Source organism: Littorina saxatilis, unplaced genomic scaffold (genome assembly GCF_037325665.1).
Source record: "Littorina saxatilis isolate snail1 unplaced genomic scaffold, US_GU_Lsax_2.0 scaffold_982, whole genome shotgun sequence".
Classification (NCBI taxonomy): domain Eukaryota; kingdom Metazoa; phylum Mollusca; class Gastropoda; order Littorinimorpha; family Littorinidae; genus Littorina; species Littorina saxatilis.
The window spans coordinates 32501-45000 of NW_027128476.1; the positions used below are offsets into that span (position 1 = coordinate 32501).

Genomic DNA, 12500 nt, shown 5'->3' on the forward strand with positions numbered 1-12500 from the left:
TATCATATCTATATGTTTTTGGAATCAGGAACCGACAAGGAATAAGATGAAATAGTTTTTAAAACGATTTCGGAAATTTAATTTTGATCATAATTTTTATATTTTTAATTTTCAGAGCTTGTTTTTAATCCGAATATAACATATTTATATGTTTTTGGAATCAGAACATGATGAAGAATAAAATAAAAGTAATTTTGGATCGTTTCATAAAAAAACAATGTTAATTACAATTTTCAGAGTGTTAATGACCAAAGTCATAAATTAATTTGTAAGCCTCCATGCTGAAATGCAATACCGAAGTCCGGCCTTCGTCGAAGATTGCTTGGCCAAAATGTCAATCAATTTGATTGAAAATTGAGGGTGTGACAGTGCCGCCTCAACTTTTACAAAAAGCCGGATATGACGTCATAAAAGACATTTATCGAAAAAATGAAAAAAACCATCTGGGGATATCATACCCAGGAACTCTCATGTAAAATGTCATAAATATCGGTCCAGTAGTTTACTCTGAATCGCTCTACACACACACACGCACAGACACAGACAGACAGACACACACACACACACACACACACACACACTTTTGCAAGTCAAAACTTGACTAAATGTAAAAAGTAATGACAATGAAATACTCTCACGTGCAACGGGTGCCAAAAACGCACATTGTGTAAGAGCAGGGATCCACAAAGCATTGTATCCGGTTGCATGATGTAGCCTTGAAGCTAAACCCTAAAACATGAAAAATAAGAGCAACAGATCAGCAAGTCATGATAATTACATTCACAGACACAGTTTGCAACAAACTCATCGTAGCCCTTATCCTCCTCGAGAAAAGGGAAGTGAGAATTTAGTCAAACATACAAAGAACATTTATGTATCGATCCATTTTAGTTAGAATTAAATGTGAGTTTTAGTCGGCCTCCAACTTCGCATGGCTCAAAGAAGAGAACTTTAGTGTCTAATCGATACATAGTCATAAAGCACAACTTGGCACTCAGTTGTTGGAAGCTGAAGAAAAAACCAAAAAACAAAAACAAAAAAACAAAAACTTACCCTCAGAGACCGCACACGCCGCAAGCAGCAGAATTAGAACAGCGAACTTCATCATGTGTTGCACGTGCAACAACAGCTTCTCGTCTGGGGAGTATACGTCCTACACACTGATCAGACGAGGCTTTATTTATGACGCTTCCGTGATAACATCGGCAGCTTGATTTGCAAATTACCGCTGTCCCTGACCGACGTTTGAAATGACGCTGATAAACGGAAACTCTGATGTCGACGTAACAACTATGGTACTTCGCGATCGTATCAATGCTGTGCTCTGTCATTGTTCTGATTGTTGTTTAGATATCTGAAAATCAGGGTTCCTTTTTATCAGTTGATAGAATGATTAATTGAGTGTGTGTGTGTGTGTGTGTGTGTGTGTGTGTGCGTGCGTGCGTGTGTGTGTGTGTGTGTGTTTGTGTGTATGTGTGTATGCGTGTGTGTGTGTGTGTGTGTGTGTATGTGTGTGTGTGTGTGCGTGCGTGTGTGTGTGTGTGTGTGTGTGTGTGTATGTGTATGCGTGTGCGTGTGTTTGTGTTTGATTGTGTGTGTGTGTGTGTGTGTGTGTGTGTGTGTGTGTGTGTGTGTGTGCGCGTGGATGGGTGTTTGTGCGTGTGTGTGTGCGCGTGAGTGCCCGTGTGCGCCCCCCCCAAGGAATCGAAAACCACCACCACCAATAACAACAACAATAACAACAACAAATCAAAACAACTAATCTGTCACTAAGATGTGAGTAGCATATTTGTGAGGTGAAACCACGTCGTGTTTTTAACCTCCCTAAATAGCGAAGGGCGATGCGTAGCTGACCGGTGAGGCGTTATCTCGGGTTTTGTGTGTTGCACGAGAAAACCATAGTTTGAGATGAGCTGTGTTTTGAGACATGTAGCTGGTGTGGGGTAAATAACGTCACAGCGTTTGAGATTTTCAACCGGGAAGGTTGTCGTCGCGTGTCACACTTGTTCTGGGAACACGTACTCTTTCAAGAGACGGGTCTCTTAAGGTAAATGATTTACTATGTTGTATATTATTGACGTTGGAATACATAGCTGGAGTGTAAAGGTTAGTGTATACAAATCTTAGTGTGAAGCTTTGAGAGAATTCTTGATGTAATTGTATCACGGTTTTTCATGGGGAATTTCTTGAACATAATTGCTACGCATTTATGTTATGTTTAAGACGGTCATGCTTTGTATGGGGAGTGTTATTCATAGATTAAGTATTAGTTTGGATATTGAATGTGGACGGAATGTGAACGTGGAATGAACGAGAATGTATGAGTGGTACATGAACGTTTGGAAGAAGAGATGGTTTTAGAGAATGTTGTATTAAGACTTGGTTAAATTCTTTAGGAGTTTCCATGAGGGATTTCCATGGCGTGTACTAGGGAGGATCCTTACACGGGAGAAGCGCGGGACGATGGTGGCGAGCAAAGGACCACATCGGCGCAGATGACTAGACGAGGGGAGTCTTCATCGATACCGGTCGTAGCTGACGACGGTTGTTTTCGCTAAGGGCGGAAGGGTTTCTCGGGGAGAAACGTGAAAGGTGTGTGTTGGCATCTTCAGTGAAAGGTGTGTGTTGGCATCTACAGTATTCAGCGACACACGGAAGTGAAACTGGCGACATGCAGTGAGCCGTGATTCGAACTCGTGAGTGTCTGTCAGTACCTTCTTGTGTGCGTTAATCTATATTTGAGAAAGTATCTTTATAATATGTACTTACATGCATTGAGTGGAAGCTAAAAGATTGTGTGAACTGTGTGTCGAAAAGTTGATTCGTATTGATGTATTTGAAGTGAAGAAGTATGTTGTTTTTGGTTGAGGAAATAATGAGCCTGTATCCTCCCGAATTCTGTTGTTAAAGTGTTTGGTGTGAAAAGGGTAGAGAAAAAGCAATAGGGCAGAACACGTACATATGAAAGCAATTTCACATGCAAACCACTTTAAAACAACAAAAACGACGACAAGAACAACAGCAATAATAACTTTGACACAAATCAAATATCAACTGCCTCTAAGAAATTATAGTGTCAGCATGTAATTTTCTGCAGCATAACATTAGAGCATTTGTCAGTTTTATATCTGTTTGAAATCTGTGTAGCTGGGTTGGTCAGCTTCATTGCAGTGAAGACCAATTTACTGTATTTGACAACACTGCCCTAGTATCTACTATATAATACTGGTAGGGTTTTCGGTGGTTTTTCGATTCCTGTGACCAAACCGCGCGGATTTGTGCCTTCTCCTTCGGTTACTATGCCAACGTGACCCAGGAAATCGATTCCGCTAGGTCCCGACTTCCAATTTTGTCCACGAACAAAGTTTGAAGAGGTTTGTCTCGCAAATTTGAGCAGACAACAGTGAACTTTGACCTGAACTTTGACCTCGCCGAAAGAGATCTGTGATTGGTTCTTCTTCAACTTCAATACGCGTGGCCTTTTTCGCCGTGTGGACGTATCTCCTACCAAACCCCGCCGGTTTGGACCCTGTCCCTCGGTTTTCCCGTAGTAACGGATCGCGATGAAGACGATAGGCTGGGTTAGATTGACGACTTCGAAAGCGAAATGGCTTTTTGAGGCCTTTTTAACGTGAAATGTCGTAGCAGACAGAATATCCCAGCTATCCCATTGGCCGAAAGCGAACGGTTTGACTAAACACTACGCGACCGCACCTCAGACGAACCTAGCTGTGTGTTTTATTTCTCTACCCCAGACGAACCTAAAATAATAAGAAGATAGATAGATCTGTTTATCTGTTAATGGAACTCCAAAATATTCCATAGATTTGTTTACTTAATTTTTAAAAGATAAGTTCGAAACATTATCATCTGATAAGTCGCCGTATAACCTTATAGGTTCCAGCGACTAAATATTTCCCCACGGTGCAACCATAGACATGTACGTCATCACGATCTCCCCTTAATTTGACCGTTATTTTGGCTGTCTTAGTGAAATGGTAAGATATATCTCCATGTTTTTTACATGTAAGTGTTCGGAAAAAATACAGTTATAGCAGTTATGTACAAAAATAAGCAGCATATGCTCTTTTCGCCAAAGTAAAGTCCTTTTTTCTTCTGGTTTCTTATATGTGTCACAGCACACTGCAAGCTTTTAGGCGAATAGCAAGTGAGTGGTATATATATATCATCAATTTTATAGTAGGTAACGGTGTGAATTACTTGCCATGTTCATGTTCATTATACGTTTTCCATATGTGTCATTTAATTGTGTATTGCTTGATGCCATGTATGTGTGTGTGTGTGTGTACATGACTTTAAATAAGCATGGATGTGTGCACTCGATTGTGTGTGTGTGTGTGTGTGTGTGTGTGAACCATGAATATATTTTCTGTTGTTATACTATGCGTTTGAATCATTATGTATTTTAGACGTCATACCTTTTTTTCGTATCTTCACGATGGCTTTTACCCGTTTAAATTTTAATGCTTCCAACTTTCAAAGCGCTGCACGGCTGGGAAGAGATGCGCACTTTTATCACTGTTGTTCATGTAGACGTAATCATGGATTCATGCAAACGTCATTCCTGCTGTATTTTATTTTGTTTGTTTGTATAGTCGCGTGCGGTCGCGCAGTCTTTAGTCAGACCTAAAGCGTGGCAACATTCGGACCGCTTGCTTCTGCCCAGCTTTGAATCGAGACAGCTGTCAATCTGCTGTCGCATCAACTGGCTCTACAGGTAAATCCCATTTATCAGTCTGTAAAACTTTCGTAAAGTGTTCCTAACCTTGCTGTATTCTGCCACAGGGGTTATACTATAGAGATAGAGAATTTGCAGTCTCCCCCCGCCATTTTGACGCGCATGAGGCATGTTTTAATCATGGATACACGCTGTGTGGAGTACGCTCATTTTTTTGATAATACACCAAGTTTGTTTGAGAAACAGAGAATAGTCAAAGTGCAAAACAGGGGTTCCCAGGTCTGAATATGCGTTTGAATCATTATATATTTTGGACGTTTTAGATTTCCATTTCGTAAAAATCTATGACCCATGGCGCATTACATGTGGGGGGGGGGGGGGGGGGGTGAACGAATCTTGCTTTTTCTACTTCTCTAACCCATGGCATAGGCCATACATGTGGGGGGTTCTATTACCTGAAAACAGCATCCACACACACGCGCACACGTTCCATTGGACGTACATTTATTGTGTGTGTGTTTGTCTGTGTGTGTGTTCATGGATGCTGCACTCGATTGTGTGTGTGTGTGTGTGTGTGTGTGTGTGTGTGTGTGTGTGTGTGTGTGTTTGAGATGTCACTATCGTGTCATAACAAAACTACTATTAAATAACATATTCTTACTCCGAATCACATTAGCATTGAGTCACCTGAGATGCTTATCACTGAAAAACGCTTACCCGGCTAAAAATTTTAAAGGGAAGCAACCCCATCACCAAAACGAAAGTGAAAGTAGCTTTGGTAATGGGCCAGCACACTGGGAGTTACCTCCCATACGGGTGTGTGCCACGTCACTTCCTCTAGGAACACGTGCCTATTCTCATACGTCTTTTTCACCTCGGAGAGGACGGTTCACTTTTTGACGCTCTGTGGCTGACCTTGTGTGTTTGAGTGACACCCGCCGGCCACGTTACCCAGCTTTTCTGCTCGCCTTGCCTACAGTTTGGTGAGCTCGTTCCCGTTTGTTGTTGGTTGTTTGCGCTGTTTTCGTTACTGTACGTTGTCCGTTTTTTGCGGACTTGTGTGTCAGTGACTTGCGTGTTTCGCCATTTTGTTGTGTGAGTTAGTTAGCTAGCTCGTATGACTTTGCTCGTAGCTCTGCGTGCCCCTTTCTGTGTTGGGCAAGTGTAGCTATAGTTTTTTGTTGACGCGAAAGTGTGTGTGTTTACTGTGTTTTCAGTCGTTTAGACTTACGTTTCAGTAAATTTTTTCGCGTTGCCACGTGTTGTTGACTGGCGTGTCAGTGACTTGCGTGTTTCGCCATTTTGTTGTGTGAGTTAGGTTTCTAGCTCGTGTGACTTTGTTTGTAGCTCTACGTGCCTCTGTTTTTGTGGGGCAAGTTTAGCTATCGTATTTTGTCGACGCGAAAGAGTGTGTGTTTACTGTGTTTTCAGTCGTTTAGACTTACGTGTCAGTAAATTTTTTCGCGTTGCCACGTGTTGTTGACTTGTTTGTCAGTTACTTGCGTGTTTCGCCATTTTGTTGTGTGAGTTAGTTTACTAGCTCGTGTGACTTTGTTTGTAGCTCTACGTGCCTCTGTTTTTGTTAGGCAAGTGTAGCTATCGTAATTTGTTGACGCGAAAGTGTGTGTTTTTTACTGAGTTTTCAGTCGTTTAGACTTACGTTCAGTAAAATGTTTTCGTGTTGTTTACATGGATTTGACAGCATGTCTGATTCAGACAAGCGCTGTGGCAAGTCGGACCCCAAGGGGAAATTTAAGCCTTAGGCTTCTTCTTAAGCAGTTTTACTTGTACAGACCAAGAACGTAGCACTTTGTTGTCTGTACCTTTTTCGGCGCCTTGCGCTGTTTCTACTTCTGCTATCTTTTGCGGCGCCTAGCGCTACTGTTACGTCTGCTCCGGTTCTCTACTACGGAGACTTCGTCCTCGTTGTTAGCACCTGTGCAGGGTGCGTTGGTTCCTTTCTGTTTTAGACACTGGTTCCAGAAATCCGCAGCTTGGTGCAGGCAGAGTTCCAGCGTTCCGTCGCCAGTTGTTTGGCGTTTCCGGCATCTGGCAGTGACGTCCGGGCGTTGGCTTCCGTGTCTTTGCCTTCCATTTCCGGTTTGGAGCAGCGTCCTCCCTCTTCAGCTGCGGCTGGTAAGCAGAGCTGGTCCGATAGCCCTCGTGAGGCGCCTGGACGTTCTCTCTCGGGAGACAGCTCTTTCGCTTCGGGTCACGACCGATACCATGCTGATCTTTCATTTCCGGCGATAACCTACGAGGCCCCGGATTTGATCGAACAGCGGCGGCAGTCGGTTTCGGCTGCCGCATTTCCGGCACTTGCCGGAAGTGATGATCCGTCCGCTCCGGCACGCTACGGCGGTCGCGGCAGGATGGAGTATTCACTGACTTCCGGTCCTTCCGGATCGCGAAGTCAACCAGTGCAGCCTTCGTTTCCGCATTGCGCGGTTCCGTCGGCTACACTACCGGCACTCGCCGGAAGTGATGATCCGTCCACGCAGGCACGCTACGGCGTCTGCGGCAGGATGGAGTATTCACTGACTTCCGGTCCTTCCGGATCACGAAGTCAACCAGTGCAGCCTTCACTTCCGCATTGCGCGGTTTCCGACGGCTACACTTCCGGTTTCGGCCGGACACGCTGCTTCCTCTTCTGGTGCTTCCTTCCGGATACCAGTGGGTGGATTCCAGCGTACGCCTTCCGGCCTGTTAGTGCCTAGGCTTGAGCAGGCATCACTCCACTCTGATGGGGGAGTGACGTCAGCTCATCCAGCTCCGGTTTTTCCGGATAGTCGTCCTGCCTACCCTTTACCTTCACAAGGTTCTGGGCTGCAGGATGATGTTCGTGCACAGGCATTTCCGGTTTCCGGTTTGCCAGGGCATGCTTCTGCTTCCGGAACTGGTGTTTTTGGTTTCAGTGCAGCCTTCGCTTCCGCATTGCGCGGTTCTGTCGGCTGCACTACCGGCACTCGCCGGAGGTGATGATCCGTCCACGCAGGCACGCTACGGCGGCTGCGGCAGTATGGAGTTTTCACTGACTTCCGGTCCTTCCGGATCACGAAGTCAACCAGTGCAGCCTTCAATTCCGCATTGCGCGGTTTCGTCGACTACACTTCCGGTTTCGGCCGGACACGCTGCTTCCTCTTCTGGTGCTTCCTTCCGGATTTCAGAGGTTGGATTCCAGCGTACGCCTTCCGGCCATTTAGTGCCTAGGCTTGAGCAGGCATCACTCCACTCGGATGGGGGAGTGACGTCAGCTCATCCAGCTCCGGTTTTTACGGATGGTCGTCCTACCTACCCTTACCTTCACAAGGTTCTGGGTTGCAGGATAATGTTCGTGCACAGGCATTCCGGTTTCCGGTTTGCCAGGGCATGCTTCTGCTTCCGGAACTGGTGGTTTTGGTCATGGTTCCTTGTGTGACTATTCTGATGCTCCATCAGTGGTCAACGAGGAGTCTCGGGGCGTGTTTCCGTCGAAGCTCAAGTCTGTTCTTGACATCGCGGCGGAAGTAGCGTCTCGTTTTTTCCCCGAAGGGGTGGTGGCTGCGGATTCTTCCGCTCCGTTCGTTCCTTCGGCCATGGCGGACTTCCGGCCGGCACAGGAAGATGTTTCTTCCTTCCGGTTCGCCGAGTCTCCGTCAGTGGCTTACCAACTTTCGCATTCGCTGGTTCGTCCAGCACATGCGGGGAGTGGTATTCGGCCAGTGCCTGTTCCGTTACTGCTTCCTTTTGGTCCAGTTCCGGAATCAGCTCAGCAGTGGGTGGCGTCGGCTTCTCAAGCCTCTTCCTTTGTGCCTACGGGCAATAGGAAGCTTAGCTTGCCCACTCAGAGCCAGAGCTGGCTGGCGTCTTTTGCACTCCCTAGGGCTACCCTTCCGGTTCCCCGGGAATTGCTGCCTCTTCTGGCTAAACCGATCAAGCATGATCTGGTTCTGCCGGTTTCTGAGGCTTCCCTCCTCTCTGCTGAGGAGGTTGGACGTCGGCAGATCGAACTGTCCTCCGTTGCGGAGACTCTTGTTCGGACTCTGTATCGGGCATTGATCGATTCACTGGTTCCTTTCACTCTCAGTGAAGAACAAAATGCGGACGATGTCTCTGCGCTTTTTACCGCCTTGGCCAAGGTCAATGAGGAACAATTGCGTCTTTCCTCTCTACAGTACACCCAAGCGGTCCTCTGTAGGAGGGATCTCTTCCTCTCGCAGTCCCAGTTCACGGAGCTGGCTACTAGGGAGACCTTGAGAGTCTCCCCGGTCTCAGAGGAATCTCGCTTCTGTTCTCTGGCAATGGATGCCAGACAGAAGGAGATTCAGTCGAACAAGGACAGTCAGTTCCTCGACTTCACTCTGCAGGGGGTGAAACAGTCTAAGCCTTCTAAGCAAAAGCAGGCTCAGACATTGTCGATCCTCAAGCCAGCTCAGAAGCGGCAGGCTCTGCCGGTCGCTCGTGGCAGGAAGAAGAGGACGGCATCGGGGAGGGGGTGTGGCGGCTCTGGGAGTAAGCCACACCCCCAATGAAGCGCTCCCGATCTCACCCCCCTCCCGCCTTCCACCTTGGTGATGGCGGGAGGCCCCTCCCGTGCGCTTTCTCGTTGGATGTCGGTAGTAGACAGCCAATGGATTGTGGGAGTGGTGAGATCGGGCTTCCGCCTGCTCTGGCGGGAGGAAAAGGCGCCTCTTACCCGAGTGCCACCGCGGTTCAAGCCCATCTTCTCGCAGGAAGCATGTTCAGTCTTGCAGTCGGAAATTGCCTCCCTGGAGCAGAAGGGCGCAGTGGAGAGAGTTCGGGTCCATAGCTCCCTGGGCGTCTTTTCGCCGTTCCCAAAGCGTCAGGAGGACGGCGTCCCGTGTTGGATTTATCTCTCCTCAACACTTTCTTGAGTGAGATAAAAGTCAAGATGGAGACGCCAGCCTCGGTCCGAGACTCTCTCCGCCCAGGAGACTGGGTGACCTCGATCGATCTCACGGACGCATACTTTCATTCTTATGCATCCGGCCGACCGGAAATGGCTTTGTTTCCGGTGGGGAGATCAGATCTACCAGTTTCGCGCACTCCCTTTCGGGCTGTCCCTCGCACCATGGATTTTCACCATGGTGGTGAGACAGGTCTGTGCACAGGTGAGGTCCTAGGGTATCCGCCTGCGGGCTTATCTGGACGACTGATTCATCATGAACCAGTCACAGAGCGGCTGTTCGCAAGATACCCTGATGGTTCTTCGAGAATCCAACTTGTTGGGGTTCTCGATCAACCAGGGAAAGTCGGAGCTGACCCCGTCACAGACATTCACTTATCTGGGGATGTCTTTCGACACGGTCGCGTGGACTGTCCAGCCTTCTCAGAGAAGGGTGGACAAGCTCCAAGCTCAGATTTGCTCCACTTTGCCTCTCCTGATGGCTTCCATCCGTCTGGACTTGGTGGCTCGCTCGCATAGAGCGTCCACCTCGTCAGTTTATGCTTCCCACTGGAAGGCATGGACTGCCTGGTGTTCAGCTACAGGGGTGAGTTCGGTGGCTCCGCGCTATATTCAGGTCGCCAACCGCCTCTCTTTCATGTCTTCGCAGGGCGCCTCAGGCTCCTCGTTGAGGGTCCGGCGCTTCGCTATCTCGGCGACTCTTAAGCAGATCGGTCGGTCTGTTCGAGTCGGGGGCGTTATAGCTGCAGTCATTAAAAGGGCTGCTCTGAAGGAAGCGAAAGCTCGTTTGCCCGCTCCCAAGTGGGACTTGTTTTTAATCCTGGAATTCCTACGTTCTGCGGATTTTGAGCCTTTGAGCGAGGCCATTCTGTTCAATGTCACTCGCAAAGCGCTGGTTCTTCTTTTGTTGGCAACGGCCCGACGGGGTAGCGAGGTCCACGCCCTGTCGGGTCAGCCTGGAGATATCTCCTTTTAGTCGGACGGTTCCGCATCTTTGCGTTTCCGGCCCGATTTCCTGGCCAAGAATCAGTCTCCGGGGCAGGCCTCTCCGCTGGTTAGAGTCAAGGCTCTGATCAGCGCGTTGGCCCCGGATGACCTTGATTCGGTCAATTGCCCTGTGAGGGCTCTTCGTCTGTACTTAGCCCGGACTCAGCCGTTTCGGTCTAGTTCTCAGAAGTTGCTGTTTATCTCGCCCTTTTCTAGGCGCGAGTAAGATTTGTCGAAGGTATCGTTGGCCCGGTGGGTGTCCTCGCTCATTAAGCAAGCTTATGAGTGGAGTCGCACAAAGAGGGGGGGGGTCATGCCCTCCTTGCCACTTGACTCGGCCCGAGGCAGTACTGCGCTCCAGATGTCTAGAGGAGGTGCTGACAATTGCGTTTTGGCGTTCTGAAGATGTTTTCATAAACTTTTATCTTCGGGACGTCTCGGCTCTTCGACAGGATGGCTCCAGAGGCCTTCCAGCTCTCATAGCAGCAGGTCAGTTCCTGTCCAGAACTTGATGGTGAGTTTTGATTCATTTCTAGCCCACCGCCTTGTTGATGTTATCTGCTAATGTGATTCGGAGTAAGAATATGTTATTTAATGGAAAATTTCCTAGATAAATTTTCATTTAATTAATATACTTACCCGAATCACATACTGTATTCCCTCCCACCTGCCCCGCGTATGGTTTTAAGTTTTTTAAAGCCGTATGAGAATAGGCACGTGTTCCTAGAGGAAGTGACGTGGCACACACCCGTATGGGAGGTAACTCCCAGTGTGCTGGCCCATTACCAAAGCTACTTTCACTTTCGTTTTGGTGATGGGGTTGCTTCCCTTTAAAATTTTTAGCCGGGTAAGCGTTTTTCAGTGATAAGCATCTCAGGTGACTCAATGCTAATGTGATTCGGGTAAGTATATTAATTAAATGAAAATTTATCTAGGAAATTTTCCATTTTGTTGGTGTTTTTTTGTGAAATAAATTTGGTTTTTCAATTTTTAATAATCTCTTTCGTTAATTTTATTAAAGTGTTAAAATGATTACAATTGTGATATTGTGTGATTTCCTTTTGCGGCGTTTGGTCACAATTACCACAGTAATCCCTCAAGTAACCAGTGCTCCACATGGATGTATTGTTGGTTTAAGTAAATATTTTTCAAAATAGCTGCTTTGTTAAATTTTGCAAGTATCAACAACACATCCCATGCGGATCTCTGGCAAGATAAATGGCTGGATCTCACGGCTCAGTCTATAGCTTTCTGTAAACAAACTATGGTCCTTCAGTTGTTTGGGGACGAGTACAAACTATCCCAGACTGAGCTATGGCAATTCCCAATCATCAAACTTGCTACAAACACTCATGGCAACAAACACCTTAACTCATTAGATCTTCGTTTAATAAGATACAAACATTGATTACATAAAGTTAAAATGATTAAATATATAAATTCACACATATCATGAAATGGCATCTCATTAATAACAAAATGTATTGAAACCCATGCTCCCCAAGAGAATATAATTCATTATATGCGGGATAATGTGCGGGGGGGGGGGGGGGAGGGGTGCAAACAACATTTTCACAAGCACATAACCAACAAAATGACATCGCATGCGCAGCACACAAAGTGCGTAGCACGGGTACCACTAGTCTTGGTAGGTTGACGTAGTCTAAATCTCTCTCTGTCTCTGTCTTTGTCTCTCTCTGTCTCTGTCTGCCGGTCACTGTCTGTCTGTTTGCCTCTCTCTGTTTCTGGCTGCTTCTCTTTCTCTTTGTCTCTGTCTCTTTCAGTTTGTCTGTCCGAGTCCGTCTGTCTGTCTCTATCACTCTCTCTCTCTTTCTGTCTCTCTCTCTCTTTCTGTCTTTCTCTCTCTCTCTCTCTCTCTCTCTGTCTGTCTGTCTGTCTGTCTGTCTC

At 46.9% G+C, this 12500-nt stretch overlaps 1 long non-coding RNA gene across 1 annotated transcript in view; it reads right to left on the bottom strand.

Moving 5' to 3' along the window:
* LOC138956832 (uncharacterized) overlaps positions 1–1201 on the bottom strand; it is a 3322-nt gene extending 2121 nt beyond the window's left edge. The window contains exons 1-2 of the long non-coding RNA XR_011452826.1: positions 1054–1201; positions 639–729 (exon numbers count right to left, since the gene is read on the bottom strand). This is a non-coding gene — a long non-coding RNA (uncharacterized lncRNA). The remainder of the gene's footprint in view (positions 1–638; positions 730–1053) is intronic.
* Between the last annotated feature and the right edge of the window lie 11299 nt (positions 1202–12500).